This window comes from Mustela nivalis (genome assembly GCF_964662115.1).
Source record: "Mustela nivalis genome assembly, chromosome: 18".
Taxonomy (NCBI): Eukaryota; Metazoa; Chordata; class Mammalia; order Carnivora; family Mustelidae; genus Mustela; species Mustela nivalis.
Window position 1 is genome coordinate 56712925 of NC_139037.1, and position 14246 is coordinate 56727170.

Consider the following 14246-nt stretch of genomic DNA (forward strand, 5'->3'; position numbering starts at 1 on the left):
GGTCTAGGCTCAATCACTTCACTCCTACTCACCCTTTAAGTCCCCGAGCTCTACCACCCCAGCCCTCACAGAGCTCTCTTTTGTCAGCTTTGAGTGGTTTAGGGCCAAATCTTTTTTACTGGACCATCAACTCCTTGAGGACGAGGGTGTGCGTCATCCTTGCTTACACTGGGTCACACGGCAGGTACTCCGCACATTTGGCTGCATGCTTGTCTAACCTCTTGGGAGGAGACGGCCCTCATGCCACTAAGCTAATAAGGCTGTGGGTTCTGGTCTTTCCACGGTGCGCACGTGTGGGCAGACACACGCACACACGATCTCTGCACTGATTTTTGGGGGCTCACAGATCTCCAGAAGCCCATCCACAGGCCCTAGGTTAAGTACCTCTAAGTGAAAAATACACCTGGTCCGCACAGTCCTTCAAGTTATAGACTCCAGGGGTCCAAGAATCTGCTTTCCCCCAGGTTATCTGCTCTAACACCACTAAGTCCCTCCACCCACAAATGCTTCAGCAAACTCCACGTGGCAGGAGCATCCCACTGCCTTCAGAGGTGAAACAAAACTGTATGCGCTGCAAGAGCCTGCGCAAGGAAAAACAAAAGCCGAGAACCTACTGCTTCCAGGCAGGAACACCTCCGCTGGGGGTATTCAGGGAAGGACTCCTGACAATGGAGAGGGAAAAGGAGAAACAAAGATGGAGGTAATCTCAGAAGCTGGCTCCAAGCCAGGCACATGTAGCAGAGAGCTCGATCAAGGGCATGAGTTCAGAGACCCAGGGCTAGGACAGAAAACCCACTGCCTGTCTCAGGCACATGACACCTACAGAAGCAGTTTACCCGGCAGTTATCCAGTGGGCGGGTCCAACTCTGCGTCTTTGCACCCGTGAAGGAAGCGTGCTCTTCGAAGGCCCGCCTGCTGCTGTTCAGTCATTCACTCTGGGCGTCTGGGACTCAACAGCGACTACGCAGCCCCCTGCTGGTTGGGCTGGCCCAAAAAGTGACTAGGGAGCAGCAGCCCCAGGGCGTGGGAGAGATCAGCAGGCAGTGAGTAATCCTCTTTAGGCAGGCCTCTTCTGGAAGGACCCACCTTCTAGTACCAGCCCAGCTGCTGGGGCCTGAGACTGTCAAGCACAAACCCAGAGTGGAACACCCACCCAGCCATCCTCCACATCCTGCTGTCTGCCGTCATATGGCAGATTTATGAAGATACGATTCACATGCCATATGACGGCCCTGCTGAAAGCATATAAATCAGTGGTTTTTAAGTAAATTTACAGAGTTTTGTAAGCATCATCACAATCAATTTAAGAACATTTTCATTAACATCCCCCCCACCCCAAACTTCCATACCCTTCAAGGCCCTGGTAACCATCATTCTATCTTCTGTCTTTATAGAGTTGCCTATTTTGAACATTTCATATACACGAAATTCTTAGATATGTGCTCCCTTAGATATGTGACTGGCTTCTTGATTTAGCATATTGTTTTCAAGGTCCACCCCTGCTGTAGTATGTACAGATGCCCTTTTTTTTAAAAATAAGATTTTTATTTTATTTATTTGATAGATCACAAGTAGGCAGAGAGAGAGGGAAGCAGACTCCCTGCGGAGCAGAGAGAGCCTGATGTAAGTTTTGATCCCAGGACATTGAGATCATGACCTGAGCTGAAGGCAGAGGCTTAACCCACTGAGCCACCCAGGCACCCCGTACAGATGCTTTTTTATGGTTGAGTAATATTCCTCTATTTCTTTCATTCTTTCTTTCTTTTTTTTTTTTTTAAAGATTTTATTCATTTGGCACAGAGACAGACAGAGAGAGAGAGAGCACACAAGCAGAGGAAGTGGGAGAGGTGGAAACAGGCTTCCCGCCGAGCAGGGAGCCCGATATGTGAGGCTCTATCCCAGGACCCCGAGATCATGACCTGTGCCAAAGGCAGATGCTTACGACTGAGTCACACAGGCGCCTGCCTTTTCTTTATCCATTCGTCAACTGGACATTCGGGTGGTTAGCACTCTTTGCCCATAAAGAGTAATGCTGCCTTCTCTGTGTTATTTTAAACCCTAAATTCTAAAATGATTTTCAGACATTTCTTCAAACCCAGGAAAGATGCGTTTGAGTCTTCAAGGCCAGCACCCCCACTCAGGACACCACGTCTCCCATTAGTCCCGGCAGCCTGATTCACCTGCTGTCTTGCCCTGATCTAACTTGCAGCCCCTTTCCTTCCAAGCCTGCCTACTTAAACACCCTACCCTGTGAAGTTTCAGAGGTTCCTTGGACTGTTAGAAGTATACTCTCTAGACCTCACATTAAGAACACAGGGAAATCGGTTTCTACTCCGATGTTAGAACCTCACTCAAGGTTTTTATTCTATGTATGTTTTTACTTCTCCTTTTCTTTCTTTCTTTCTTTTTTTAAGATTTTATTTATGTATTTGTCAGAGAGAGAGAGTGTACAAGCAGGCGAAGTGGCAGGGAGAGGCAGAGAGAGAAGCAGACTCCCCACTGAGCAAGGAGCCCATGTGGGACTCGATCCCAGGACAGTGGGATCATGACCTGAGCCGAAGGCAGCGGCTTAACCCACTGAGCCACCCAGGTACCCTCTTTCTTTCTTTTTAAGATTTTATGTATTTGACAGAGAGAGAAAGACAGAACATAAGCAAGGGGAGCAGCAGGCAGAGGGAGAGGGAGCAGCAGGCTCCCTGCTGCGCAAGGAGCTCGACGCAGGGCTCAATCCCAGGACGCCGGCATCATGACCTGAGCTGAAAGCAGATGCTTAACTGAGCCACCAAGGCACCCCTTTACTTCTCCTTTTCTGTGCATACAATTCCATTTCCCCACTGAATGGGAGTTTTGAGGAAGGAGGTCTTTTGAATGTCTCTATACTAGTTGGTCATTCATACCCATTTATTAGAGCCCTGTGTCCTTGGTTTGCAGGATACAATGATGAAGACCCAATCCCTTCCCTCAAGGAACGTAGGATCTTGAGGAAAGAAAACAATTGGAGTTCAGTGTGAGTGAGTGGTCACAGAGGGCTGCACAGAGCCCTACAGAATATGGGATGGGCTGGGGCGTCCTGACTCAAGAGAAGGACTCCAGGAGGGGACTTCTGAAATGGAAATGCAAGTGAAGGCCCTGCGGGTGAGAAGTATCACAGAAGTTTAAGGAGCTGCATACAGTTCTAATGTGTGTGGCTGAATGTTATCTTTGCGGATGAAAGAAATGGCCAGAGGTGAGGCGAGATGATGGGGAAGGGCTGGATCCTGCTGGCAACAACATTAAAACTTAACCGTGGAGGTGATGGAGAACAACTGAAGAATTTTAAACAGGGAAGGTGACGCTATCTCATCTATTACTGACAGACATTTGCAGCCATGTGGATAAGGGACCAAGAAGGACACAAGCCAAGGAGTGTAAAGTCCAGGTACCAAGAGGTCATGCTGGTAAACTGGGAAGGCAGATGAAATGCAAAAGCGGGGCCATATTCGGGACCCTCAGGACCGATGGATCAGACTGACTGAGACAGAGAGGACTCCGAGCGCTTCATGCTGATAAAGTTCAGCAACTTCTCTCAGACGGAAACCTTCAAACCCTGCCTTCCCACTGATGACTGTGAGGGCTGACAAGCTTTCTCAGGAACAACAGAATCCATTTTCCAACTGAAATCTTGTACTAACCCTTGGTCCTGGTGGCCTGCCTTCCCCAACCCCACGTAGATGCACCTCTTTGGAGTCCTAGGGATCCAAGACAGAGTCTGAAAGGGCTTGGCCAAGTCCAAATGCTGAAGCCTGACATTCAAAGGACTCTAGGGCAACACAGCTTTGTGGTGAGCAGCACCTCTCCCCTCTAGCACCCGAATTTTGTGCAGTCCACTTGCCCTACCTGGAAGATTCTTCCCCGCCCAGTGTCTGCTACACAACCCAGGTTCTAGAGCATCTGGGGGGCTCAGTTGGTTAAGTGTCTGCCTTGGGCTCAGGTCATGATCCCAGGGTCCTGGGATGAAGACCTGTGCTGGACTCCCTATGCAACAGGGAGTCTGCTTCTCCCTTTCCCTCTGCTGGTACTCCCTCTCTCAAATAAATAAAATCTTAAAAAAAAAAAAAAATCCCAGTTATCTTTCAGGCCTAGCCACCACCACTGACATGTACCAAGCCAGCTCAAGGAACTGATCTCCCTCATCATTTTGTTTCCATCTGATGCCTCAGCCTCACTGACACTGGGCAAACTCACAGTTTTGCCCTCACAGTGAACTATATTCACTGTTAACGTTCTCTTCCATGCATCTATAGCTCCAACGGAACCTGGCCTTTGGAATCCTCAGGTTCTCCTCAGCATTAAAATCGCCTTGTACTCGACAGGCCCCAAAGCATTTACAGACTGATTTATTTTTTTGACAGAGATCACAAGCAGGCAGAGAGGCAGGCAGATAGAGGGGGAAGCAGGCTCCCTGCTGAGCAGAGAGCCCAATGCGGGGCTCCATCCCAGGACCCTGAGATCATGACCTGAGCTGAAGGCAGAGGCTTAACCCACTGAGCCACCCAGGTGCCTGCGTTTATAGACTGATAAATGAATTTATTGTGTGGACCCCACCCCATCAACCCTAGAAAGACAAACAACTGCAAGGACTAAATATAAAAACAGGAAGAGGAAAAAACCAGCATGATCTTAGATTGAAAGACCATATGTTACAAAATGTTCAATTGCATTTTAAACATAAACCAAATAAAAACTTCAACAGAATGGCTAAAATACACTAGACAAAATAATAAAAAAAAAATCCACATAGATATTTTGCAAAAAAAAAAAAAAGTAAAAATATCCTTGGAAGATCCAGAAGCAAACATCACATAGGGTCAGATTGGAAGGTTGCCTGGTGGGCCTGGGAGGGGTGGGGGTGGTGGCTACTTGGTATGTAAATGAAGCTAGGACTGGGGCTGGAGAAGATGGAAGGTTTCCAACCAACTACTCCCTTTACTGACTTGGCCTTGACTACAATCTTTGCTAGACTGAGAGACCTTCTAGGACAATCTGAACTGTCCTATTCATCTCTGAACCTCTAGCACCTAAGGGAACTGGTATATAACAGGCCTTGATTATTCTCTTAGGGTAGTAAAACCTAAACATTATGAGGCTATAGAATTTACTAGTAAAAAGAGCAACTGGGTGGATAGGAAATGGAACTGAAAAAAGACTATACACATTATAAACTAACAACTTAGAAACATGATTTTGGTGTAAAAAAATAATCTGTGAAAAAAAAATCTTTAAAAAGCCCCAATTTTTAGGATTTAATAGTTGGTAAAGTGATTGACACAAAATATAGGGGAAGGATATCAAAAAATGGTATTATGATCACTGGATAAAAACATGAAGGGGAAAGAAATCCCTTTAAATCCACGCTTTATGTTGTGACAGGCCACCAGAGACGCACTGGGACTGTGCATTTCTGCGAGCTTTTGAGACTTTTAGTCTCACAATGGGTCCACACTGGCTTGCGCCTATTGTTTCTTCCTAAAGAATTCCCATACTGACCTTAGAACCCAAGGTAAAAGCTTCTTCCTCTAAGCTCTAACAAGCCACATCAAGCCTCTACTGAACCGAACTGCCCTGTCAGGCAAGTACGATCCCAAAGGCAGCCAGCTGAGTCAGTCAGATCCGGCAAATTATTTGTCACAGTTTTTCACTGGAAATTGACCTATGATATAAAGGAAGTCAAAGGTGTCACTTGCTCAAGTTCACAAAATAACTCAGAAATTGAATTTCCAACAAAGTAATCTCGTGTCTGATGATATGGTCTGACATCCGGGGATGTCTGGGCGATGGAGAATCATAGCAATTGGTCATTACCAAAAGCATACTACCGGTGACACGATACAGAATTCCATGTACAGGGGGACACAAAAATACACAGCACTGTTCTGTCTTTTAGAATTTAGGGAGACAAGGTAAAGATGGGAAAAGTGAAATCATGCTTAAAGATAATAAGGAGGGTCAGTCAGCAAGAAGGCAGGACTCATGCTGGGCCTCTGGGAACAGATGGATATGCTGGGCCAGAAGGGAGGAAGGCAGGGAGGAAGTAAGGGAAACAAAAGGGGGAGGAAGCGGTGAGGTGGGCGAGGGGCTGCAGTAGGTTTCACAAGGGAATTCTCTAGTGAGAAAGCCCACCTAGAGAAGGCCCTGCCTGGTTCAAAATAAGCACTTCACCATTATATCTACAATGTCCTACCCCCCACCTCTGTATTTACTAGTGCCCCTTTCGAATAAATCAGGAGCTTTCTTTAACACTTCCTCAATGTTTTCAAGGATGTTTAGGATTTAAGAGGAGGCCAGTCTGGACTTCACACGCTTACTTGAAGTTTGCACAAATCTCTTGGTATTATCAGGGCACGGAACACACCATGCTCACAAGGCTGTCTTACGTGAAGACGGCTGGCTGGCTCTTGTAATTTAGCCGTTATTTCTAACTCATGATCAAACAGGGCTTCCACAAAGACGGGCCACCAGTGCTAGCCAAGTCAACAGTGTGTGTATGCAATACTCAGAACAGACCTTAATCTTCGGTCAAAGGCAACAATTTTTGACCACGGGAAGTGTTCAAACATCCAACTATGTTTTGACTCCCAGAAGGTTTCCAGACACAATCTCCACAGCAAAATAAAGGAATTGTGGATGCTGAAGTCTCCCACCCCGTAGCCACACACCATGCAAACAATTCCCTGGAGTCCTCCACTCTACTATCCTCCTACAGGAGGCCAGGAAGGATAAAACAGAAATAGGTTTCCTTTTTACTTTGAGCCAATAATTTTCCTGAAGAGGATACAATTATGTGAAACAGACACCGGCCTAAAAACGATCAGGAAGCAGCAGAGGAGAGTACAGATTAGGACACAGTGAGACGATGGAATGAGCGAGAGAAATCCCGAGTGAGAGGCAGGTTGGCATAACGGACAACTGGACTTCCTCGGCAGGCAGCAAACCTTCCCAAGCATGTCTGTCTATCCACAGCCCCGGGCTGGGACTCTCCCCAAACACTGGTGTGAGCTATCGAACCAGAAACTCCATTTGGCACCTCAGCTGCGTCCCAGACACATGGCTGTTCTTTAGGGGCCTCAAGGTGAGAGACACAGTCACACATTCACAGCACTTTTGGGTGCCAAGAGCATCACCAGTCCAGTCTTGGCAAGACAGGCAAGGGCTCTGGTGTCAAGGATAAGGCTCTCAGGAAACCTCAGCTACATACGGTAGGAGAGAGAGGGAACCTTTCAACTCTTCGGATTTTATCTGTAAAATGAAAGAGCTGGACTAGATGCTTTAAAAAGTGTTTTACTGAAGTGTAAATGTGTAAATTAAAAAAAAAAAAAGATTTTATTTGTTTTATTTGACAGACAGAGATCACAAGTAGGCAGAGAGGCAGGCAGAGAGAGAGGAGGAAGCAGGCTCTCCGCTGAGCAGAGAGCCCGATGTGGGCCTCGATCCCAGGACCCTGAGAATGCGGGCCTCGATCTCAGGACCCTGAGATCATGACCTGAGCCGAAGGCAGAAACTTAACCCACTGAGCCACCCAGGCACCCCAACATTTGTTAATTTTTTAAAGAAGATTTTATTTTTTTAAGTTATCTCTACACTCAACATGGGGCTCTAAATTACTACCCTGAGATTAAGGGTCATGTATTCTATGGGCACCTGAGTGTCTCAGTCGGTTAAAGGTCCAGCTCCTGATCTCAGCTCAAGTCTTGATCTTGGGGGATGTGAGTTCAAGTTCAAGCCCCACAGTGGGCGCCAGGTTGGGTGTGGAGACTACCTTTAAAAATAATAATAATAATAAAGATTGTATGCTCTACCACCTGAGCCAGCCAGGTGCCCCCAAATTTGTGAGTTTAAGGAGAAGTGTAGAGTGATGAATTCTCACACACCAAACACACCCACATAAATAGCACCTAGGTAAAGAATCAGAGCATTCCCAGCATTCCAGAAGACCCCTTCCAGTCTCTACTGCCCACTGAGGATAACCACTATTCTGATTTTTAAGAGCATAGCTACTTTTCCGTTCCTCTGGTTCAACATATTCACAAGAGTCACCGTGATGACTTGCAGAGTCATCATTCCCCTTGCAGAGCTGAACTAGATGATTTTGAAAAAGATTTTATTTATTTAAGAGAGAGCAAGCACGAGTGGGGGTAAGGGGAAATGCAGGGAGGGAGGGGCAAGCAGACTCTCTGCTAAACAGGGAACCCAGTCCCAAGACCTTGGAATCAGGACCTGAACCACCCAGGTCACAAGCCCTTGAACCAGGTGATTTTTAAGGTACTGTCTCATTCTAACCTGTTACCATTTAACACTATGGTGTTGCCTTTATATGCTGCAGATGGCCAGCACTCTGGACAGCATTTTGGCAATGCCCATCAAAATACAAAATGTACACACATGCCAGTCCACTCTGAGGTATTTATTCTACGGACACATTTGCACATACAGCTGTGTGCGTACGTGCATAAGCACACACCTGTGGACAGACAGCCACTGTAGTACTGTTTATGATACAAGACTGAAAACTGTCTTTCACTGGGAGGCTGAGTGGATGGATTATACAGTCTGTCTAAACGAAGAACCACCATGCAGTGAGCAAGGGGAGGAAGGGGAGGAAGAGGAGGAAGTAGTAGTAGTAGCTTACACCTGCCTATATGGGAAACTGTCCACAATGTATTTTTAGGTGGCGAAAAAAGCAAGGCATGTGTGTGTGTGTTTTGCGCACGGAGAAAGTCTCTGTGAAGGAGCAATTCAAACTCCTAACAGCAGATAACTGTGAGGAATGAAACAGTGACTTTACTTTTTTACTTCAAACAGTTCTGCACAGTTTGATCTTTTTTTTTTTTTTTTTAAAGATTTTATTATTTATTTGAGAGACAGAGATCACAATTAGGCAGAGAGGCAGGCGGGGGTGGGGGCTAGGGGGTGGGGGAAGCAGGCTTCCTGCTGAGCAGAGAGCAGGATGTGGGGCTCCATCCCAGGACCCTTGGATTATGACCTGAGCCAAAGGCAGAGGCTTTAACCCACTGAGCCACCCAGGCGCACCCATAGTTTGATCTTTTCAGAAGTAATGCATAACACTGGGGTGCCTGGGCAGCGCAGTCGGTTAAGCATCCGACTCTTGATTTCTGCTCAGGCCATGGTCTCGGGGTGGTGAGACCCGCCCCCGAGCTGGGCTCTGGGCTCCGGGCTCCTCGTGGAGTCTGCTTGACATTCTTTCTCTCCCTCTGCCCCTCCCCGCCCACTGCTTGTGCAAACTTTCTCTAAAAGAAATAAATAAAATCTTTTAAAAAAAGGTAATACAAGATTTATTGTTAAATTCCTTTTCATACGGGGCGCCTGGGTGGAGACTACCTTTAAAAATAAAGGGGGTTAAAAATAAGTGGGTTAAGCCGCTGCCTTCGGCTCAGGTCATGATCTCAGGGTCCTGGGATCGAGTCCTGTATCGGGCTCTCTGCTCAGCAGGGAGCCTGCTTCCCTCTCTCTCTCTCTCTACCTGCCTCTCCATCTACTTGTGATTCCTCTCTGTCTAATAAATAAATAAAACCTTTAAAAAAAAATTCCTTTTCATGCAATGCAGTGATTACACAAATTATACATAAATAGTGAAAGCCCTATTTTTCATCACTCCCCTATCTAAAATCTCCCTCTTCTCCCAGCACCACTTGGGGAGACACTCCTGAAATCTTTGCTATTTTCAAACAGTTTTCTTTCTTTCTTCTTTTTTCAGTAATCTCTACACCCAAGGTGGAGCTTGAACTCACAAGCCTGAGATCAAGAGTCACGTGCTCTTCCAACTGAGGCGGCCAAGCACCCTGACATCTCCCCATCATGTCATAAACACACACATACAGGCTTCTTCTACCTTATGAGTGGGATCATACTACACACCTTATTTTACAACTGCTGTTCTCACTTTAAAAAATAAACTGTGGACATAGTTCCATGTTGGTACAGACAGATAAACCTCATTTTTAACAGCTGCTAAGGACTCTGGCAGATGGATGCGCTCTTCTTCTCTGTTAACAGACATCCTTATACATGACAGAGGCAAAGGCAAACATTTTCATAGGACAAATTCCCAAAAGGGCCAGTGGCTAGGACCAAGGATGTAAGACTTTGAAATTGTGAAGTTACTGCCAAATGATCTTTTTTTTTTCCCCAAATGATCTTTTTTAATGGCCATATCTGTTTAAATTCCCACCAACAGTACATGAATGAACAATTTCTAGGCACTGTGCCTTTGATTATTTTTAATAAGGAGTACCCATTTTACAACAAAAATAACAAAAGCTTTAAAAAGGAGATGAAAATCTAAAGACCTAGCAAAACCCCCACTTTTTAAGTTTAACCTATTTTATTATTTTTTTAAAGACTTTATTTATTTTTTCGACACAGAGAGAAAGAGAGAGAGAGAGAGAGAGAGAGAGAGATCACAAGTAGGCAGAGAGCCAGGCAGAGGGAGATGGGGAAGCAGGCTCACCGCTGAGCAGAGAGCCCGATGTGGGGCTCGATCCCAGGACCCTGAGATCACGACCTAAGCATGAGGGTCATGATCTAAGCATGAGGCAGAGGCTTAACCCACTGAGCCGCCCAGGTGTCCCTAAGTTTAACCAATTCTCCTAATTGCTGAATTTATTTAGAAGGCCAAAGACAGCACCGGATTTATTGCTGTGCATGTATCCCTCCACTCACAAAGAACGCCAGCTCTGAACATTTCGGCCAGAAACAATCAAGCCACCATGACCATGTGGTTGTCAAGGTCCGTGCTACAACTGGACAAGAGAAGTGTAAGTTGTGCTGCCGTGGATCATGTTTCTATGCCATAACAAGATTTCCATTTTAAAATTATTAAGTTGCAGGTTCTGGGTTTCTGCTTCCAGGAAAGGCCGTACCTTGTTAGGGCTAGCATTTCAAAGTACAGAAGAACAGGCTGCTACGCCAGCCGTCAGAAGGTGGGCAAAACTGTAAGCCAGCAAGCCCCTTGTCTAGATGAGCTAGTCTAATAAACCTCTCTCATTTTAAAGTTGGGGACACTCAGGCCTTAAGATACAAATAAATAAGATTAAGAGCTTGAGCTCTGGAATTAGATAAACATTTGAGATGAATCTGCTTCTTATTATTTAAGCCACTTCTGGGCAAATTATTTAATTTTCCTCAATACCAGCTCATCATTAAAATAGGAAAATAGTAGTTTCTATCTCACAGGACTGTAGAGTAAGATCATGCAGAAAAGAGCAAAGAGATTAGCTCAGAATATTTTCACTCTGCAAGATCACCCAGGAAGTTCTATGCAGAACTGGGCACAGACATTCCACTCTACTGGTGTGCTAAAAGCAAAACATACAAACCCAAAAATGGGAACACTTGCCAACTCTGCCGATACAACGGACAGGTGGATGTGGTTGTCACTGGTGCTTCTCCTGGGATCCAGAAGAGTGAGCACCCTTGCCACGCTGAGGCATGTGGGGGAAGCCATGTGACCAGTTCTGACCAATGCCTTAGAAAAGAAGCAAAGTCAGGGAGCAGGAGTGAAGCTTTAATGGCTGTAATGAGACTCTCCACAAGCTTCTTTCCCTCTTGCTCCCTGCATCATTCAAGAGCGTGGCTCCCCTATCATCTGGTCCCCGAGTGAGGAAGAGGCAGGCCAGAGCCTTCAGGAAAAACATCATGGATAAGAAAAAAGTCTGCTGCTTTTTAACGCTGATACTTTAACCTAGCCTGACCTGACTGGTATTCTGTGGCCACCAGCAGAAGAGAAGTTTAGCGACAGAAATAATGATAATGATGGGGTGCCTGGGTGGCTCAGTGGGTTAAAGCCTCTGCCTTCGGCTCAGGTCATGGTCCCAAGGTCCTGGAATCAAGCCCCGCATCGGGCTCTCTGCTGAGTGACTGACTCCTGATTTTGGCTCCAGTTGTGATCTGAGTGTCATGAGATCGAGCCCAAGTTTTGGCTCCATGTGCAGTGGGGAGTCTGTTCCCTTCTCCCTCTCCTGCTCATGCATGCTCCTGTGCACGTACACTCTCTCTCAAATGAATAAATAAATCTTTAACACAAACAAATAAGGGGGGCATTAAAAAAAAAAAAACAGTAAAGAAAATCTCTGAATTTCTCCATACTCTAAGGCCTGAGAAAGCCCCAGGGCTCTACAGGTCTGTCACCTGCAAGCTCACTACAGCCTCCTGTTCTAATGATGAGAACGGTTCCCATTTACGCCCGCAGCACACACCACCTGCTATTACAGGACACACCATCCTCAGGCTTCTCAGCAGAGTGAGGAGAAATGGGTCCTTGAGGACAAAGATTCACATGAAATGCTAATAAAATCAGAGGAAGACAGAAAGAGCCAGGTTGATGGAGAGAAGTCAGGAAAGGATCTAAACACACCCCTCTCAGAAAACCCCCAGCCACTCCCTCCACAAGATCAGGTCACCTTTCAATGACCCAAAAGCCGCAATTTCCCAAGGAGCTGCAGTGAGGAAGTGCTCATCAGTAGGTAAAGAATAGGAACCATAAAAACAAGCTTCTCAGAAGGCTAAACTGCTTTCGGTTAGAAGACTGTATTTTGTTTTAAAGCGGCAGAAAAAAGATCACTTTACCCCTTTCTCTACCAGAGAATCACACAAAGCAACCGGGAGAATGAGAAACAGAAACATCACATCTCTGACAAAACCAGAGACATGTGTGACCCCAAACCCCAACATGTGAGCAAGAACTGCCCAATGCTGCAAAGGTCAGACGAGGGTGTGGGAAAGCGATGAAAGAGAAAGCCTGTTGTCCCAGATGCCGGACAGAGCGCGCAAGCCTACTTTTGAAGAAGTAACCCCTTCATTCTAAGGGGGCAAAACCAGCAATCCATTGTTTCAACCAGTGGGAACTGGCTCAGGGACTAGGTGACAGAGGCAGACCCATCTGGCATGGAGACACGCACACACATGGGTCAAACCTACAGGAAGCAGTCTGTCAGGGAGGCAGGGCAACGGGGGGACTGCCTGGGGGATCCCAGCCACAGAGTCCAGATGTCTGAGGGCAAGAAAGGCTACTGCGCAGTTCACGTCCAGAATATTTAAGGAAAACTCCAGCTAAGCCAGCCCTCTGCCCAAAGATTTTCTACAAATCTCTAGATGAGGAAGGAATCGCCTCATTCAAAGATGCATGACAATTGAGAAAGGATCTAGCACATATTGAACGATACATTTAAAAGTGGTCAAAATAGCGAATTTTATGTTAAATGTGTTTTACCACAATTTACCAAAAAAAGTGCCTAAGATCTCCAAGAAGACTACCAGCAAACAGGGAAGTTTTAAGAGAAACTAACTGCAAAGAACATGTATCACAAAATTTTGTCATGTAGTAAATAAAATATATTTCCATGAATCAAAAAAAACAAAAACTGCGATCTCCTCCGTGAAAGTGTGTAAAACAGAGCTAGCTACAAGTACTTGGAAAAGATATGAGACAACAAAAAAGTAGATAAAACATTTAAGGGCCGAGGTCAGGGAAGTAGAAGAGAAATATTTTTCCATTATGGAAATAAAAAACACATGGAAAAGTCATTGCTGAAAACCCAGTACAGGACACACAGAATAGAAGTTAAGATGACTCAAATCCACAGATTAAGAGGGCTCACTATGTTCCAGGAAAAAGTGATTTATAGTTCAATTAGTAAGGTATATCCTAATAAACCTACTGAACTTAAAAAAAAGTCCAAGTAAAACACAGGCTGCCCTCATATTTCCCCAATGCGTGGTGCACAGTAGAAGAGAGTAGCGCGGTGCCTATGAAGTGATCAGCAAAAGAAAGGAGAATCCAATTACTTCACAACCGCTGAGGCTACCACTGAATATGAAGACAATAAACAGGGCGCCTGGGTGGCTCAGTGGGCTAAAGCCTCTGTCTTTGGCTCAGGTCATGATCCCAGGGTCCTGGGACTGAGCCTGGTGCGGTGCTCCGCGCTCAGCGGGAAGCCTACTCCTCCCTCTCCCTCTGCCTGTTGCTCCCCAACTCGGGCTCACTCTCTCTGCCAAATAAATAAAATCTTAGGGGAAAAAAAAAAACCAGTTAATGTATGAACTATGAAGATCCCAGTAGGATTACAAAAGGTTTATTTTTAAAACTAAACAAACAGGGGGCGCCTGGGTGGCTCAGTGGGTTAAGCCGCTGCCTTCAGTTCAGGTCGTGATCTCAGAGTCCTGGGATCGAGTCCCGCATCAGGCTCTCTGCT

The 14246-nt window shown here is 45.9% G+C and overlaps 1 protein-coding gene and 1 long non-coding RNA gene across 2 annotated transcripts in view; both read right to left on the bottom strand.

Annotated features, from left to right (window-relative positions):
- Positions 1-14246, bottom strand: part of ARHGAP35 (Rho GTPase activating protein 35) — a 125435-nt gene that overhangs the window by 26756 nt on the left and 84433 nt on the right. The gene's annotated exons all lie outside the window — the stretch shown is intronic.
- Positions 2599-8853, bottom strand: LOC309853006. Its single transcript, XR_014305487.1, has 2 exons — positions 3089-8853; positions 2599-2793 (listed from the first exon to the last, which is right to left on the bottom strand). It is a non-coding gene; the product is annotated as an uncharacterized lncRNA (long non-coding RNA).